Consider the following 18,294-nt stretch of genomic DNA (forward strand, 5'->3'; position numbering starts at 1 on the left):
AGCATCATTGTATATCACTTGTCACTTCTGAGTTGCGACTCTTGCGAAGCCACTTTGAGCGGGTCATCTGTCTAGATTCAAAAATATGTACTATCACGTGAGTAGTGTAGGCTAAATATAGAATTGTGTCTAATATTTTCGCTCAGTGAAGACATATTGTCTACACGGGGGAACCCCTGGGGATTCGAGCATACCTTATTTTTAGCGCATTGTTTTATTAATTGCTTGTAACGCGCAAGAAATCATCGTATTATTATCACCATTCACAAACGCGTTGAATGTTGTGTGCACTCGTGTAGTAGCGCACAAACAGTAATTTGGGATGCGTGTCAGTTACTGGAAAGCTTGTGACGGAAGTTTTAAAAAACGTCACTTAGTGACGGGGGAGGGCAAATGCCTCCCCTTGGCTACGCCACTGGTTTTACTTCGAATAAACTACTTAGCAGTAAATTATCAGATGGAAACATTTTGGCTACTGATAATTTACCTGCAGTAACCCAGTTAGGAATTTTGCAGGAAATCAATGGTAAGTCTGAAGCCATTTTACTGTTAATCATGTAAATTTACTGTAAATCTATGACACAGTACACCATCCAGGAATTTTGCAGAAAATCTTTGGTAAGTATGAAGCCATTTTACTTTTAAGCATGTCAATTTACTGTTAATCTATGTATGACACAGTACGCTACACAGCATTTTAGGTGCCTTGAGACAAAATAGACGAGACGCATCTCTAATCGCTATAGGCGGCTTGAAGACTAGCTAGACGAGATAAATTGTCTGCTATGATCACATTCTACTCCAATAAGGCTTCTAATCCGTTATATGTACGGATACCTTTTGGCAAAGCTGATCATGTCCAACTACGCCAGTCCACAATGCATAAACTAGTCTCGCGCAGCCAGACCACTATTTCTCCCCACGGCGCTTATCGATTAGAGATTATAAGCGCCTGCTCGAAATAAGGTCTGGTACACTTCCAATAGAGCAGTTTCAAAACCATGGTAACAGAGCCACTGAGCCTATTTTGCAGCCACTGAGCCTACTTTGCAGCCACTGAGCCTACTTTGCAGCCTGTCTCTAGTGAGCCACTGAGCCTACTTTGCAGCCACTGAGCCTACTTTGCAGCCTGTCTCTAGTGAACGATTTTTTCATCGCTCTGCAAATACTGAATGTGGTGCTCGTTTGGATGTGAGAGCTCAAGGATTCTGGGGTGTTCGTCATCAACAAGCTTATTTTGATGTTCGTGTTTTTAATCCATTGGCCAACACAAATCGCTGCAATTCTCTTGCCAGTTGCTTTCGGTCTCATGATCGAGAAAAGCGTAGGACTTACGAACAACGTGTGCGTGAAATTGAAAGGGCATCATTCACACCTCTTGTGTTCTCAGCTTTGGGAGGAATGAGCAAGTCTGCAGAAACCACCTACAAAAGATTAGCCTCACCCCTTGCTACAAAGAAGAATCAACAATATAATGTTATGATCACCTTTATTCGCTGCAGATTATCTTTTTCCCTACTACGTTCAGCTATCATTTGTCTTCGTGGAAGTCGTTCTGCTGCTGGTTGGCCTCATAAAGATCTCACTGACTTTTCTTTTGCTGTGAGTGAGGGAAAGCTTCCTCTTTCTGACTGATGAACTATATGCAATTTTGTGTGTGTTTGAATAATTAAAAAATTATTAATAGTAAAAATAAAAAACCATGGTAACCAAAAATTACGCAATGGACCTCGCCCCAATCGCCATGTTTTTGTACCAGACTGTTTGGTATTGCAAGTTGAATTCCTCGCTAAATTCATGCCAAGACTTATTAATACGTAAGTAAAATAGATGCCAGTGATAGAATAAACTATGTAGGTGAGTTATTAGGCATTAAAAGATCCGTATTGCCTTCCAACAGGGCAGTTTCGTAGGAAAGAGAAATGCGTAAAGATGGATTAGGCCAAATTGCGACCTATTCGCTGCCCAAAGGTGGTTAAAACTAGGGGAAACTTGTAGTATAGGCCTTTATCCAGCACCACAGCATCGTACAGCCACATCCTGCCTTCCTTGAGTTAGCCAGAATCGCTCATGTGCTGGGATTGCCACTTCGTGTGAAAAAGCAGACAGCGAAATAAGACCGCTAAACTTTAACTGATGGTTGGTTTTAACATTTGCAAAATTCACCACTAAGAGTCTTCTTTTGCTGGCGTTTTAGGCCCCTATTTGGTGATTATTAGTTTCTCATCCAGCCTTTCTAATTATTATGATGCGGGCGGGAGGGTATTACCATTATGCCATTATTTTCACACTGATGTACAGACCTTGTTCAAATTGTCTTTCCTGAGAGAGATAACCATCATTAACAATTGTGATGAAAAGATGTACAACAAAACAAATAGGCATGTGAAACCTCGGACAGCATGCGAACACAAAAAGTAGAGGACTACACTGTGGGTATGGCAAGGCAAAAACAACAACAACAAAAAAGACTAATTACTGTAATTACAAAAATAAAACTGTCTAATTTGTGCACCACTCTGTACAGTTTCGTGCTAGAAAAATTCTCTGAGAGGCAGAGATACTGGCAGAGGCAGCAGCATCTAACCATTCCTTAATAATGTGCTTCGAAATCCTTATATCAGCTTGAACAAAGTTTAACAAACTAGATAATTCTTGATGGAAGACACTTGAAAATGACCAAGTACCGTGATTTCATCTTACTACAAACATTTCCTTCACCAGCTGATTCTACTTTTCGTAATCGCCGACTGTTTTTCGACAGTAAACTGAAAGTGAAGTCGATAGAACACGATTGCAACTGGCACTGCAGCAATTTGCTAAGGAAAACAACAGTTCTCCTGGCGATATATAGCGCATTGTAGCGTTCATCGACAAAAAATTATAAGAGCTTGGCATCACATGTTCTTCTGAGCATGCACAGTGTAATAATGGCTTACCATGCGGTAGCTTAAGAAGGATGCGGGCGGTGGATGAGAAACTAATAATCACCGAATAGGGGCCTTATCACAGTTTGGTAGTACGCCATCACCGGTCTTGTGCCTTTCAGGAGCTCTGGCCAATCCTGGGATAGCTGGATGTGGCTGTACGCTACTGTGGTGCTGGATAAAGACTTATACTGTAAGTTTCCCCTAGTTTTAACCACCTTTGGGCAGTGAATAGGGCGTAATTTGACCTAATCCATCTTTACGCATTTCTCTTTCCTACGAAACTGCCCTCTTGGGAAGCAATACGGATCTTTTAATGCCTAATAACTCGCCTACATATTTGATTCTATCACTGGCACCTATTTTACTTATTGTATTGTATTAATGCTTTACAGTGACCAGCACTGAAGGTCTGCAGCAACATGTGCTGCAGCCTTAGGATTACCTAACCTAATTTCAAGTTACGTAGTAATAAGTCTTGGCATGAATTTAGCGAGGAATTCAACTTGCAACATCAAACCGTCTGGTACAAAAACATGGCGATTTGGGTGTGGTCCATTGCGTAATTTTTGGTTACCATGGTTTTGAAACTGCTCTATAGGCCAGTTGTGATAGCACCTCGATTAGAATTTATAGGTGTTGCCCGCTGCGGCAACATCAATTTTCACGCTCATAGCTACTAAAACTGCACGTTTTCAGCAATAGCTAATTTAAGACTGAACAACAGTTTAACTAATGAGCAAAGCTTCTATATGTACAAGCGTTGAAACCGGGTTACTAATACTGACCGCTGACCTGGATTAATAAAAATTGATGGCTGCACTTTGAGTGCTTGACTAATGCGTTACGTGTACGCATGTGCGAGAGTAGAAATATAAAACTAAGCACATATTATCCGGCATGGTTCCACATAAGTTTGCAGATAGCAAGACACGTTTCCTGCAAGTGGGTGTGGCTTTAGCATACCTAACACACCGTCACAACGCATTCCTAAATTAGGCGTGGCTCACGAAAAAGCTGGCCTGATGCAAGGCTAGACCATGTCTCGTACGACGATTGGTGGGCGTGGCTCAGCAGATTCTTCCATTCCTATACAGACAAATGGGCGTGGCTTAACCACCATAGATAGTTAATTAATTATACCGAACTGTTATCTCCCATTTAAATCTACTGTATTACGGACCCGACACTCACACAACTTTAAACTAGCACCTTACCAACCAAGAATTGATGTATATAAATATTCCTTCCTCCCAAGAACTGTACCAGAATGGAATAGATTAGATGATGAAATTATTGAGACTGACTGTGTTGAAGAATTTAAGCAAAAATTAGCCCCTTCTATGTATATAGTTAAGTAACTTATCGTAATTGTATATATTTTTATAGTTTATTATTGTAATTGTACATATGTATATAATTAAGTAACTTGTCGTAATTGTACATACTTATATGGTTAAGTAACTAATTGAAATTGTACACATGTAATTGCACATCAGCATTATACCCCTGGAGGGTCCTGCTGATTAACAATAAATTTTTATAAATTTTATTTTAATTTACTTATCTATGGAACAAGCAACGTGGCGGGAATAAATCGAGGAAGGTAACTTGACTTTACAGTTATGTTTGGTGATCACCTATACATACTAAAACAGGTTTGCTGATTTCACCACCATACTTTCCGGCGTCTCATGTAGGCTAGGTGCGCTAGTTTCAGTAGGAGAGAAAGAATAAATCGATAAATACATGCAGCGTAATCATACAGCATAGATTATAAAGCACCCGGGATTGGAACTCTCAATACTGGCTGTAGATCAGTCCGCACCCCGGTTTTGTTTAACCATAGATAATAGAGTAATAGGGATAGGAAACGCAAGCTATTTCCGGTTTTATTTTCGTTCGCGTGACGTAGGTCCATTGCGTAATTGTCCATAGTTACCTAGTTGTAGAATGATGAATAGTAGCATAGGAACGAGCGAGAAACGAATTAACTATGCGAGTGACGCTTCAGACAACTCCTTCCGGCCTACAATTGTTTATTTAATGCTTGTTGAATCGGTGAATGGAATACTGCCTCAACCATTAGGCCGCGTGGGCGAGCTATCGAAAGCCATAGCTGTGACTTCTAGGAGGAAGTAGTTAGTACATGAGTGCTCCACAGAATTCTTAACATGGACTAAAAGTCATTCTCACGAAGCTTGCCTTTTTTCGAAGATGCTGGTCGATATGCTGAAGCGCTGTTTTTCGGCCAAACAGTCTAAAATAGGTAAGCCAGGCTGGAGGGAGAGTGTTTGGAGAAAGTTCCACGAGGTTAGAAGCTCTGTTGATTTGGAGACAGTGTAGAAAACGCTTCCCCAACCATTATATTACAGCATATCAAGGGATCCAATTTTCAAGCAAATGGTTTTAAGCAATTTAATTGAGAAGATCATTAGGCATGAATATCCTATCACAGCCACGGAGTCTGCCAGTTGTGAGGATAAAGCTATAGGTACTGTCTTGTCTGAAGATGAGGAGAAGGTGATCAGATACATAGCTGGTTACATTCTGAGAAAAAGCTAGAGAGGTCATCCCATCCACACAAGGAGGAATTTATTTTATGCTTATGGAGTATGTGTGAAGATGAAGATGAGACCAACACAGACAATTTTTTTTAACGTACACAAAATCCTGGATAGAAAGAGTTAATCGAGGTGGTCTTTTCCAGTCAGTAATGGAGCATATCTTCTTTTTAAACAGCTGGAGATTGAAACACAGAAAGTTTACAATCTAGCAAATTTAAAGACAGAATCCATCCCAATACGCAAAGAAGCTATTAAGAAACTCTTAGAATCAGAGGATGTATACTTTTATTCTGCTGTCAGAAGAACTTGAAGATATTCAAGAGGATTCAAGGTTGGAACTACTACAAATGATAGTTGACTTGTGGATAACAATTAGATGCTATTCATTTGCTAAATCAGTAATGGAACTGCATAGACAACTGTATTCACTTAACACATCTAAAGCTAAGTCCCTACGTAAAAACATCACTTAAGATTATAATATAATAAATGTACAGTGTATTATCATTATTATGGTATACATTCTGCATGATAAAATTCATAATACAGCTGCTGCTGTATGTATAATTACAGAACAGATCAACTATGTAGACTTTTTGATTTTCTTGTATCGTGGTCTCTTTGGAAGTGGAAGCTCCAATTCACTAGCAACATACAATTTACTGGGTCGCTTCTTTGAGTTGGTTCCCCTGCAATTGCCACGAACTGGAGCCAGAGCTATAGAGCTGGCAACCCGTATAGCTGATGTATTACACTCAAACTGTTGGACGTTTGGGTTGTCATTTGTTGCCCGTCACTGTCGCTTTTTCCCAAAGAACTGTTCAAGTAAATCTTGACAACACAACCTGTTGGACAACAAGCTATCCACTCCTGGAAGTTGCAAAATTAGATACTGTGCCATTTCACGAAATGACTTCACTGTAAACATTGTAATAGAAAAGGCATAATATAGGCATGAATTATGTACTATATAGTTACCTGCTATTCTAATTCCCTCTGATGTTTCTCTACTTAGAGTCATCATCACTTTTTCACCTTCAGAGAACCCTGTTCTTGACTTTGCACTATCCTCCCATTTGTTTAAGTACCCAATAAAATCATTTTCAAGCCACTGCAAAAGATTCAAGGTAATCCATTGTCATTGCCAACCATTTACTAACTTTGAATCTATCATCCTCAAACTTGGGGAATTTTTTGTATGGTTTCTGTAGAACTTCAGGTTTGTGATACATTCAGAACATTTAATGCATCAAAAAACTTGTCCATCATTTCACAAAATTTTGCAGTTCCTTCAAACTCCTCACCCCCCACTTCCAGCAAAGCATCTGACACACACAGCGCAACGAGAGGCATAGACTGATCGGGGGTCACTATTCAGTGGACTGGACTACTGGACTGGAACACTGGACTGGACTACTGGACTGACATATTTTTGGTTTTTGCACATTCTATGGTTGGATTTACGGAGTCTTGCTAGTAAGAACTCTTTGGGCACCTGCAGCCCACTTCTAAACACTGAAGACAAACAGTGGAATATGCGAAAACTGTCTCTTAATAATTTCGCTACTGTTCATTATGCTACTATACAACACTTATTCCTTACCTGGTGTGTAGTAATGCTGCAGGCAGTGCAGGGAATTCTGCCAATGAATGTGACAGCAATAGTTAACCAGCAATCAACTAGCCAGTAGACAATATCCTTCAAGATATATCCTTAGAGCAAGCTTGAGGAGCAAGCTAGTCTCATTAGTCTTGCTCTCACTAGTCTCGCTGTTTCAGTGTAGGGGCTTATCAAATAAAGATTATAAGCGCCCATGCTGGAAAATCTCTAATTGGTAAGCCCCTGCACTGACTAGAGAGGTCTGGCCATGCTGGCGAGACTAGCTTGCTCCTCAAGGATATCTCGAAAGATTGTCTTACTGGCTAGTTGATCGCTGGTTAACTATTGCTGTCATATTCAGTTCCCTGCACTAGCGATTCCGGAATTCCGTAAATTCTGCATAAAATTTTCTCCGTGAATCCTCCATTGGGAAGATGGCACAATCGATTCGCTGCCGTACGAGTGTTTGATCAAATCGTTTCTAGGGTTTCTGGAGACGAGGAATACGATGGTGCTGTTAGTTTCCTGCTATAAATGTGTTTGTGTGGTGTTTTATGCCAATTCTAAGATTGTTTTTCAATATATTTACCACAATATAATGTTATCTTTGCAAGAAACGACCCAACACATGTTAGTTACACCAAGTGCAACATTTTTATCCATGTAGTTTTCATTATTAGTATGCAAAAAGTCAGCAAATTTGCAACATAAATAACCAAGTTGTCTTGTACATCACTTTCAATTGGTAGCAAGGAGCTAAAAAGTAACAGTAAAAATAACTGTATAAGCAGCTATAAATGAATAGTACTAGTCCTTGTTTTGTATGCACATCGTATTTTGGGTGAAGGTGACTAGTACAGAGTGTTTGCATTCAGACCAAGTGCAAGTTGTTATGCCATATGTAATGTGCTAAGTTCATGCAACTGTTAGGTGGCCTTCTATAGAGGTGACCTTTACTGAGAGGGTCTTATAATGATGGCTGCACTATAGTCCATGTACTGAGGTATTTATATCAGGAAACAGAAGTTGAAAATGTTTTTGCAGACCTGAGTTATAAACATTTGTTCAATTGTGCCATTTTTGGGGACTTTTTCAATGGGAAGAAGCGGAGAAAAGTTTACCATTTTTAAAGGATAAAATTGCTTATAACTCCATCATCCATTGATGGATTTTTAAAAACTAAGTGTTTGTGAGATCCTTGGGAAGCACTGCACAAGCCTGTGCTAAATAAAAATTGTTTCCATCAATTTTAAAATTCTCCCAGAATCGCTACCTGCACTGCCTGCAGCATTACTACACACCAGGTAAGGAATAAGTGTTGTATAGTGGCATAATGAACAGTAGCGAAATTATTAAGAGCCCGTGACAGCTTTCGCATATTCCACTGTTTGTCTTCAGTGTTTAGAAGTGGGCTGCAGGTACCCAAAGGGTTCTTACTAGCAAGACTCAATAAAACCAACCTCAGAATGTGTAAAAACCAAAAATATGTCAGTCCAGTAGTCCAGTCCAGTGTTCCAGTCCAGTAGTCCAGTCCACTGAATAGTAACCCCCTAGACTGATCGGTATAGCAGCGTCTACAGCACGTATATAAACAAAGACTGATTACATACGTGTAGCATCAACCCAAACGTATAGATCAGTCTGTCCCGAACCTGGACTCTTAACTTATAGACGGAACCTCTGTATATGTCACGAGTATAATCGTATTATAGACCCACACAGAGTCACACATACCTCAATACGGCTGCATACTATCCTCTATACGGCTGTATACGCTTCTGCTAGACCCACGCCTTGCCCTCGTACGGCCCATATCCCCTCCGAGACACCCTTTTAATTAATGACGTCACTTTCGATTTATTGTTGCTATTTCACGTGAGCCAAAACAAAGTACAGTTGTACAATAATGAAACTGAAACAAAAAAAAAAAGGTAAAACAACCTCATAGTCAATGAGTTTTCAGTTATAACTGTTCTGCCTGATCATCACTGAGCTGTGTAGCAATGACCCACAACAGTACTCAATTCTTGCTTTCTTCATATGGCTGAGAACAATCACATCATTTCTTCATCTGCAAATAGTTAACATTAATGTTCATACTTCGCATGTTGTAAATATGCTTACCAATGCCAGTTTCAAGGTGAGTAGGTGCACTGAACTTGTGGGACTGCTGTAGTATTTAATTTATTGTTATTATTAATGGATAAAAATTGCTTGGCAGTACAAGACTGTCAAGCTAGGCCGCAGGCCTTTGAGAGTGCCCATATCTTGTTGTTCTCCACAAATCATCAAGATTCTTCTTAAACAATGCCACGGTTGGTGCAGAAATAACATCTGCTGGAAGAGAATTCCACAAATTAACTACTCTGTTGGTGAAAAAATTATGCCTCACTAGCAGCCGAGATCGAAATTTAAAGAGTTTACGGTAGTGACCTCTGGTGGTATCCGTATTACTCAAAGTGAAAAATGAGGTAGGGTTGATGTCATAGTAACCATTCAATATCTTGTAGGTCTCAATTAGATCTCCCCTTTGACGTCTACAATACAGTGAATATAAACCAAGTCTCTCTAGACGAGTTTCGTATGGTAAATCAAATAAACTAGGTAATAACTTGGTGGCACGTCTCAGTACTTTCTCTAGGAGATCAATATCTTTCGCCAAGTAAGGGCTCCAGACCTGGATGCAATACTCCAAGTGAGGTCTGATATACATTTTGTACAAAAAAGTCAACAAGTCAACAGAAAAAAGTTTGAAGGACCTTCTTAGCAAACCAAGAACTAGTACATGAGATAAAAATTAGCAAAACCATACAGTATAACTCTACTCACATTGGTATCTCTCAAACTAACTGCTCTTGGAGTGCTCTATATAAAAACATACATGTGACCCGCATCTTGCATGCCACATACCATGCTGTGATATTCAGCACTTGTGCACCTTGAAGATTCAAGATTGCTAGAAACTCAGGGTCAATGCAGCACAAATAACTTACTGATCGAATCACCCAAGCAGGTACAACTTACAGAGTTTACAAAGGAGTAGACAATATCCACTTTCCTTCAATGCTTTATTCAATGTTCCAGCATTTCAAAAATGTAGGTAGTCCAAAGTCTATATTGCATAAGTGCACAGTCACCAATTATTATAGGGTACACATATACACATACTGTCAGATCTCCACAGTGGTTAGTAGGACGTGTAACACCTGATTACTTTCATCGTCCCTCTTCTCTTAGGTCCATGTCCTGCATGTAATTCTTCTATGAAAGGACATATGCAGTCAACATAATACAGCTTGCATATTACAGTATCTGACTATCTGTAGTTTATGTGCACCTCTTTTTTAACCATTTGTGCGATTCATTCACTCCTTCATGGTTGACACTGTAAACGCTGGTGTCATAGTGTCGATGTGCTGCTCTGTGAACAGAATTAGAGATATAAGACAAAATTACAACTTAAGAAAATAGTCATCAGCTTTCTTTCTCATCTTGAGTAAATTTGTTAGCAAGTAATTGAATATCTAATCCAAAACAGCCAAGCTGTAAAAAAAGTGTGCGGCCCTCAGAAAGGCTATGGTGAAAAAAGATGTGAAATCCAAGGTGGCGGCCAAGAAATGGCTGTGATGGTAGGTTAGTGGTAAAAATTTTAATAATGACAATTCAGGTGAATTTTTGTGCCGCTTCACAAAAATTCACCTGAATTGTCGTTATTAAAATTTTTACCACTAACCTACCATCACAGCCATTTCTTGGCCGCCACCTTGGATTTCACATCTTTTTTCACCATAGCCTTTCTGAGGGCCGCACACTTTTTTTACAGCTTGGCTGTTTTGGATTAGATTTCATTTCTTTTTGTATTTGTATACCCCAAAGCCGGCCTATGGCCAGCTTTGGGACTTTTTTAACCTATGTTTTTTTCTTTACTACAGGAAGAAGAAAAGATGAAGTAGATGTACTTTAAATATTTTATCAGTAAATGTACAAATTATATATACTGTATAATACATATGTGACCGGATTTGCGAAAAGGGGTCCAATTTGCCAACTTTGACAATTGATAACTTCAGATTGGAAAGAGCTATTGCCTTGATATTTGGGCAGTGGTGAGCACCACTATAGCTGAATACATGGTGAAATGTTCAGGTTAATATGTTACTTGAACACTGAGTTATGGTCTCCAACATTTACGGAATTGGATGTGTGTGGAAGACCCCTTTTCGCAAATCCGGTCACATATATTGATTACAGAAATCTCCATGGTGGTTTATTTGTAACTGAACACTCTACAAGGTGACTTCTTCTAATTGCTCTCTCTACAGGGTGAATTGTTTGTAGCTGAACGATCTACAAGGTAACTTCTTCTAGCTGATCTCTCTACAGGGTGATGTGTTTGTAGCTGAATTTTGTATAGGTGATTTGTTTGCAGCTGAGCTCTTTACAGAATGGTTTCTTTGTAGCTGAACTCTCTAAAAGGTAACTTCTTCTAACTGATCTTTCTACAGGGCAATTTGTTTCTGGCAGAATTTTCTACAGGGTGATTTCTTTGCAGCTGAACTCTCTACATGGTGGTGTCTTTGTAGCTGAACTCTCTACAAGGTAATTTCTTCTAGCTGATCTCTCTACAGGGAGATTTGTTTGTAGCTGAACTATCTACAAGGTAACTTCTTATAGCTGATCTCTACAGGGTGATTTGTTCGTAGTTGAATTCTGTACAGGTGATTTGTTTGCAGCTGAGCTCTTTACAAAATGGTTTCTTTGTAGCTGAACTTTCTCCAAGGTAACTTCTTCTAACTGATCTTTCTACAGGGTGATTTGTTTGTAGCTGAACTATCTACAAGGTAATTTCTTCTAGCTGATCTCTCTACAGGGCGATTTGTTTGTAGCTGAATTCTGTACAAGTGATTTGTTTGCAGCTGAGCTCTTTACAGAATAGTTTCTTTGTAGCTGAACTCTCTACAGGGTGATTTGTTTGTAGCTGAAATCCCTACAAGGTAACTTCTTCTAGCTGATCTCTCTACAGGGTGATTTGTTTGTAGCTGAACTCTCTACAGGTGATTTGTTTGTAGCTGAACTCTACAAGGCGATACTTCTAGGTGATCTCTCTACAGGATTCCTTGTTTCTAACTGAACTCTCAACAGGGTGATCTGTTCATAGCTGAACTTTCTACTGGGTGATTTGTTTGCAGCTGAACTCTCTAAATGGTGGTTTCTTTGTAGCTGAACTCTCTACAATGTGACTTCTTCTAGCTGAACTCTCTACAAGGTGACTTGTTTCTAGCTGATCTCTCTACAGGGTGACTTGTTTCTAGCTGAACTCTCTACAGGTGATTTGTTTGTAGCTGAACTCTCTACATGGTGGTTTCGTTGTAGCTGAACTCTCTACAAGGTAACTTCTTCTAGCTGATCTTTTTCACTGCATATTTGTTTGTAGCTGAGTTCTCTACAGGGTGATTTGTTTGCAGCTGAACTCTCTACATGGGAGTTTCATTGTAGCTGAACTCTCTACAATGTGACTTCTTCTAGCTGAACTCTCTACAGGGTGACTTGTTTCTAGCTGAACTCTCTACAGGTGATTTGTTTGCAGCTGAACTCTCTACATGGTGGTTTCTTTGTAGCTGAACTCTCTACAAGGTAACTTCTTCTAGCCGATCTTTCTACAAGGTGATTGAGTTTTTTGCAGCTGAACTCTTTACATGGTGGTTGCTTTGTAGCTGAACTCTCTAAAAGGTGACTTCTTCTAGCTGAACTCTCTACAGGATGATTTGTTTGCAGCTGGATTCTCTACGTGGTAGTTTCTTTGTAGCTGAACTCTCTACAATGTGACTTCTTCTAGCTGAACTCTCTACAGGGTGACTTGTTTTTAGCTGATCTCTCTACAGGGTGACTTGTTTCTAGCTGAACTCTCTACAGGTGATTTGTTTGCAGCTGAACTCTCTACATGGTGGTTTCTTTGTAGCTGAACTCTCTACAAGGTAACTTCTTCTAGCTGATCTTTCTACAGGGTGATTTGTTTGTAGCTGAATTCTCTACAGGGTGATTTATTTGCAGCTTAACTCTCTACAAGGTGACTTCTTCTAGCTGAACTCTCTACAGAGTGATTGATTTTTTTTGCAGCTGAACTCTCTACATGGTGGTTTCTTTGTAACTTAACTCTCTACAGGGTGATTTGTTTGTAGCTGAACTCTCTACAGGGTGATCTGTTCATAGCTGAACTCCCTATAAGGTAACTTCTTCTAGCTAATCTTTCTACAGGGCGATTTGTTTGTAGCTGAGTTCTCTACAGGGTGATTTGTTTGCAGCTGAACTCTACATGGTAGCTTCTTTGTAGCTCTACAATGTTACTTCTTCTAGCTGAACTCTCTACAAGGTGACTTGTTTCTAGCTGATCTCTCTACAGGGTGACTTGTTTCTAGCTGAACTCTCTACAGGTGATTTGTTTGCAGCTGAACTCTCTACATGATTGTTTCTTTGTAGCTGAACTCTCTACAAGGTAATTTCTTCTAGCTGATCTCTCTACAGGCCGATTTGTTTGTAGCTGAACTCTCTACATGATGGTTTCTTTGTAGCTGAACTCTCTACAAGGTGATTTCTTCTATAGCTGATCTTTCTACAGGGTGATTTGTTTGTAGTTAAACTCTCTACACGATAGATTCTTTGTAGCTGAACTCTCTACAAGGTGATTTCTTCTATACCTGATCTTTCTACAGGGTGATTTGTTTGTACCTGAACTATCTACATGATGGTTTCTTTGTAGCTGAACTCTCTACAAGGTAACTTCTTCTAGCTGATCTCTCTACAGGACAATTTGTTTATACCTGAACTCTCACATGATTGTTTCTTTGAAGCTGAACTCTCTACGAGGTGATTTCTTCTAGCTGATCTTTCTACAGGGTGATTTGTTTGTAGCAGAACTCTCTACAAGGAAACTTCTTCTAGCTGATCTCTCTACAGGGAGATTTGTTTGTAGCTGAACTCTCTATACATGATTTGTTTGCGGCTGAATTCTCTACATGATGGTTTCTTTGTAGCTGAACTCTCTACAAGGTAACTTCTTCTAGCTGATCTCTTTACAGGGTGAATTGTTTGTAGCAGAACGATCTACAAGGTAACTTCTTCTTACTTATCTCTCTACAGGGTGATTTGTTTGTAGCTGAACTTTCTACAAGGAAACCTCTTTTAACTGAGCTCTGTACAGGGTGAATTGTTTGTAGCTGAACTATCTACAAGGTAACTTCTTCTAGCTGATCTCTCTACAGGATGATTTGTTTGTAGCTGAACTATCTACAAGGTAACTTCTTCTAGCTGATCTCTCTACAGGGTGATTTGTTTGTAGCTGAATTCTGTATAGGTGATTTGTTTGCAGCTGAGCTCTTTACAGAATGGTTTCTTTGTAGCTGAACTCTCTACAAGGTAACTTCTTCTAGCTGATGTATCTACAGGGTCACTAGTTTGTAGCTGAATTCTCTACATGGTGGTTTCTTTGTAACTGAAGTATCTACAAGGTGACATCTTCCAGCTGATCTTTCAACAGGGTGATTTGTTTGTATCTGAACTCTCTACAAGAAATCTTCTTCTAACTGATGTTTTAACAGGGTGAATTGTTTGTAGCTGAACTCTCTACAGGGTGATTTGTTTGTAGCTGATCTCTATACAGGTTACTTATTTCTAACTGATCTCTTGAATTCTGTTCAGGATGACTGCTCTATTAGGATGACTGCTCTATTAGAGTATCTCGATCTCGCACTTGCTACACCAAGTTGGATTTCGTGTTATAACTCCGTGGCTTTAAGTCTGATTCTTCTACACCATTGAAGAGCCTTTCTAAGATGATAACTCCATCTGTACAGCGATTTTGAAAGCATTACCCCGAGCGGTTTACCTGGTAGGCGTGGCAAGCATAATAATAATAATAATAATAAAATAAAAATATTAAAAATTAGCTAATCTCGATTGCGTAATTGTTACACACTGTTGATTTTTTCGCTGTATCTTCCTGGTTTTTAGCTCGATTTCTTTCAAACCACAAAAGGTTTGAGGTTCAATAGTTAACCTATTCACCCACCGATTTTCAGCTTCTTCCCATACGCGGTTTACCCTGTAGGCGTGACAACATATTGGTGTTATTTTTCGTGCATAATCGCTCATAACTCTTTGTCTGTTTATGGTATTCCAGCCAAAGTTGGTACCGAGATGCGCCTTTATACCCCCCTTCTGTGTGCCAAATTTCAAGGCAATCGGATAACGCGTTCGAGTTTTATAGCAGTTTTTGTAAGTGTGCGACAAGAAAAAGAAAAATAAGATGAAGAAGAAGAAAAAAAAAACGAAGAAACTTAGCCAATTTTTGAAGTCGCATATCTCGGGAACGCGCGAAGCGATTTCGCTCAAATTTGGAATGTAGAGTGCTGCAGTTGGGGGGCATATCCACAGCAAAAATCGTCTTGTTTCATCAAGGAAGCACAGAGCTACGGAGGTGCGAAAATTGCGTTTTCTTTCTTCCTGTCAATATACTCACGGGTGTTACGCGCCGGCTTCTTGGGCCGCACGACACACTACCGTGTGTCTTGATAACAGTCAAAAAACCTATAATATTTATGAAGTTGTTGTAAATTAAAACAATTGTCATAATAACACTAATTGATAATGGCTCACTGCATGGACTTTCCCTTACTGCAATTTCATGTTGGTCATCTGACTTCACAGCTCACCAACGTCCTTCATAAGAATTAAAATTGCCTGTGTCATCATTTGGCATTCTTGAGACCCACACGCAGCTATATAAGTAGAGGATATTGTACACAGGACACATGGTATACACAAGTAAAATTCATACCAATACCTACAGTTATTTATTCTTGCCAATACTATTAGCACACAAAGCTAAGGGATATATATGGCCACATGTTGTCTTGGGTTTGGGCTAGGCCAGTCACATGCATCACACCCAAGATGGATGAGACAAAGATGCAACAGTTACACTTTTGTCTGTAACCATAGTTATTATATTCATAACTAGCTGGGCACTTTATAACATGGTACAGAGATTTAAAATAAAGCACACTACAGGAATATCACAATAATTAATATTTGTATGGTACTCATCTGATACAGATGGGTCTCTTAATACATTGCACCAGCTCCCACAGATGCAAAGCAACCCACAGAATGCCCACGCAAGAGACCAGACGAGTAGAACTGGTAAGTAAAGCGTGTCAACAGTTTTATGAGTACATGTAAAGAATGACCCCTTACAATCCCACACTCAAGTAATCCCGTGCGTACTACTGCATGTGTGCAAACTTCTGTTGTTCTTTTTGAAGGGGTGAGCATAGCCAGACTGACTCAACAAAATTTAATTCTGCCATGGATTCACTTTTATTGACCCACTTGGAGTTTTACACTTCTGTTCCAGGATGACAGAAATCAAGCCAGCCCAGATTCTATGCTGGGACCATTGGATTGACTCTACTAGTCTGTTGTGGCCATGTCACTTTCTCTTCAGACAACAGATGAAGTATGCTGCCATATATGGATTGGCAGTGAACAACTAGTCTACAGCCAGAGCACTGTTTTGTCATTGGGTCAGCAAAAAAAACAGATGTTTTACTATGTGAAGTGGTGTTGGGCCACTACTAAATATCTACCATCAAGAATCTGCTAACGTTTGCACCTTGAATCAAATTTACTAATAACATGATGCTGATATTTCGTACATCACAAAGAATCTCTGGCTAAAGTTTTTAAAGAGTGGCTAGGAATTCATATTGTCTAACCAAATTCATACAAACCAAGGGCGTAACCAGAAATTTAAAATAGGTGAGGCAGACTCCAGGGGCAGATCTAGGATTTGCTAAGGGTAGTAGAAGTGACCACACAGTGTGCGAAGCACACTTTGTGGAATGCGAAGCATTTTTCCTTCTAGGGGGGTCTGGGGGCATGCCCCCCTCCCCCCCCCCCCAGAAAAATTTTAAAAATTAGGTGTTTCAAGTTTGAATCTGGAGGCAAGTTTAGTTATACTATGGTAATAATTATTGCAAAGAATGTGCACTGGAAAATTAACACAATTATTATGTACAATAGCTGAATGTACAATAGCTTATAATACCTTCTGTAAGTGCATGCCCCTTGGAGTTTTGAACTGTCAAAGAAGCACTTGGTTCAAGCTCAGGTGTTGACTCAGGCTGAGAATGAGCAGTAGACCATACAAGTATAAAGGGCATTACTTATTCTATAAGGCTGGCAAAGCTATTCTCTAGATTAGTTAGTTATTACTAGCCTATTATATGCAAACTAGCATTGGTGTGGTTATAATAGGAATTGATTATAATAAAATTAATACCTAGAAGTAACTAAACTCAACCCATAAATGTAGAATGGTCTTTTGGTGCTTCTTTTTTGGTTGTTGTGACCATAGACGTAGCAAGATATTTTAGATAGGGGACGGCTCTAGTTTAGTGTTGCAATTGAAGAGCCAAAAATAAGTCAAAACCTACTAAGAGTGGCTGCCCTCCACTAAATAATAATTTGTATCACTGATAAAGTACATAAATTCCTTATTCACAACTTTATAGTTTGCCACACTGCTTCTCTGAATACTGCGACTGCTTTATTAGAGTAAGTGACTGCTTTATTAGAGTAAGTGACTGCTCTATTAGAGTATCTCGATCTTTTTAAATTTACAATCATAAAATCACAAGGGGGCTCCAGCTCCCTTGGGTTGCTACGCCTATGGTTGTGACTCATGTGGTCCTCACTCTGATCATCCATTTTTAGTAACAAAAAAAAAGAATCGCCTAACCATTCAAAAAATTTCGCCTACTGTTGTTTGTAACGAAGGGTAATCTGCTATGGATGGATTCGTACTAATTTCCATGGTAAGTTGCACTAAATAACATATAAATTGTTGCAACATTAAGTTTCAAGCGTATATCAAAAATTCCACTACTAGATTCTCACTTCAATTACTAATATTTGGTGAGGCAACTGCCTCACCTGCCTACATGGTAGGTACGCCCCTGCAAACTGAAAATAACTATAACTAATATACGATCTGTAGCATTTAAGTCTGTTCCATGTCCACCGAGACTGTAGCTACATGACACCGTTTGTGGTAGCATGCGCTGAATACCCAAAGACTTTCTTTTCTTCCTGAGTGTAGCTAACCGCATGACTTTTCATCCGTTGTTCATTCTCTTTTCCC

At 39.4% G+C, this 18,294-nt stretch overlaps 1 long non-coding RNA gene across 2 annotated transcripts; it reads right to left on the minus strand.

Moving 5' to 3' along the window:
- Nucleotides 1–8,947: 8,947 nt before the first annotated feature.
- On the minus strand, nt 8,948–10,612 carry LOC136258526 (uncharacterized). Of its 2 annotated transcripts, XR_010702804.1 has the most exons (6): nt 10,464–10,612; nt 10,263–10,355; nt 10,005–10,206; nt 9,924–9,959; nt 9,219–9,264; nt 8,948–9,165 (listed from the first exon to the last, which is right to left on the minus strand). It is a non-coding gene; the product is annotated as an uncharacterized lncRNA (long non-coding RNA). The 2 variants fall into 2 exon arrangements; XR_010702805.1 differs by having other exon boundaries at nt 9,219–9,261; nt 9,924–10,206.
- Between the last annotated feature and the right edge of the window lie 7,682 nt (nt 10,613–18,294).

The sequence above is a fragment of the Dysidea avara genome, chromosome 6 (genome assembly GCF_963678975.1).
Source record: "Dysidea avara chromosome 6, odDysAvar1.4, whole genome shotgun sequence".
In the NCBI taxonomy this organism is placed as follows: domain Eukaryota; kingdom Metazoa; phylum Porifera; class Demospongiae; order Dictyoceratida; family Dysideidae; genus Dysidea; species Dysidea avara.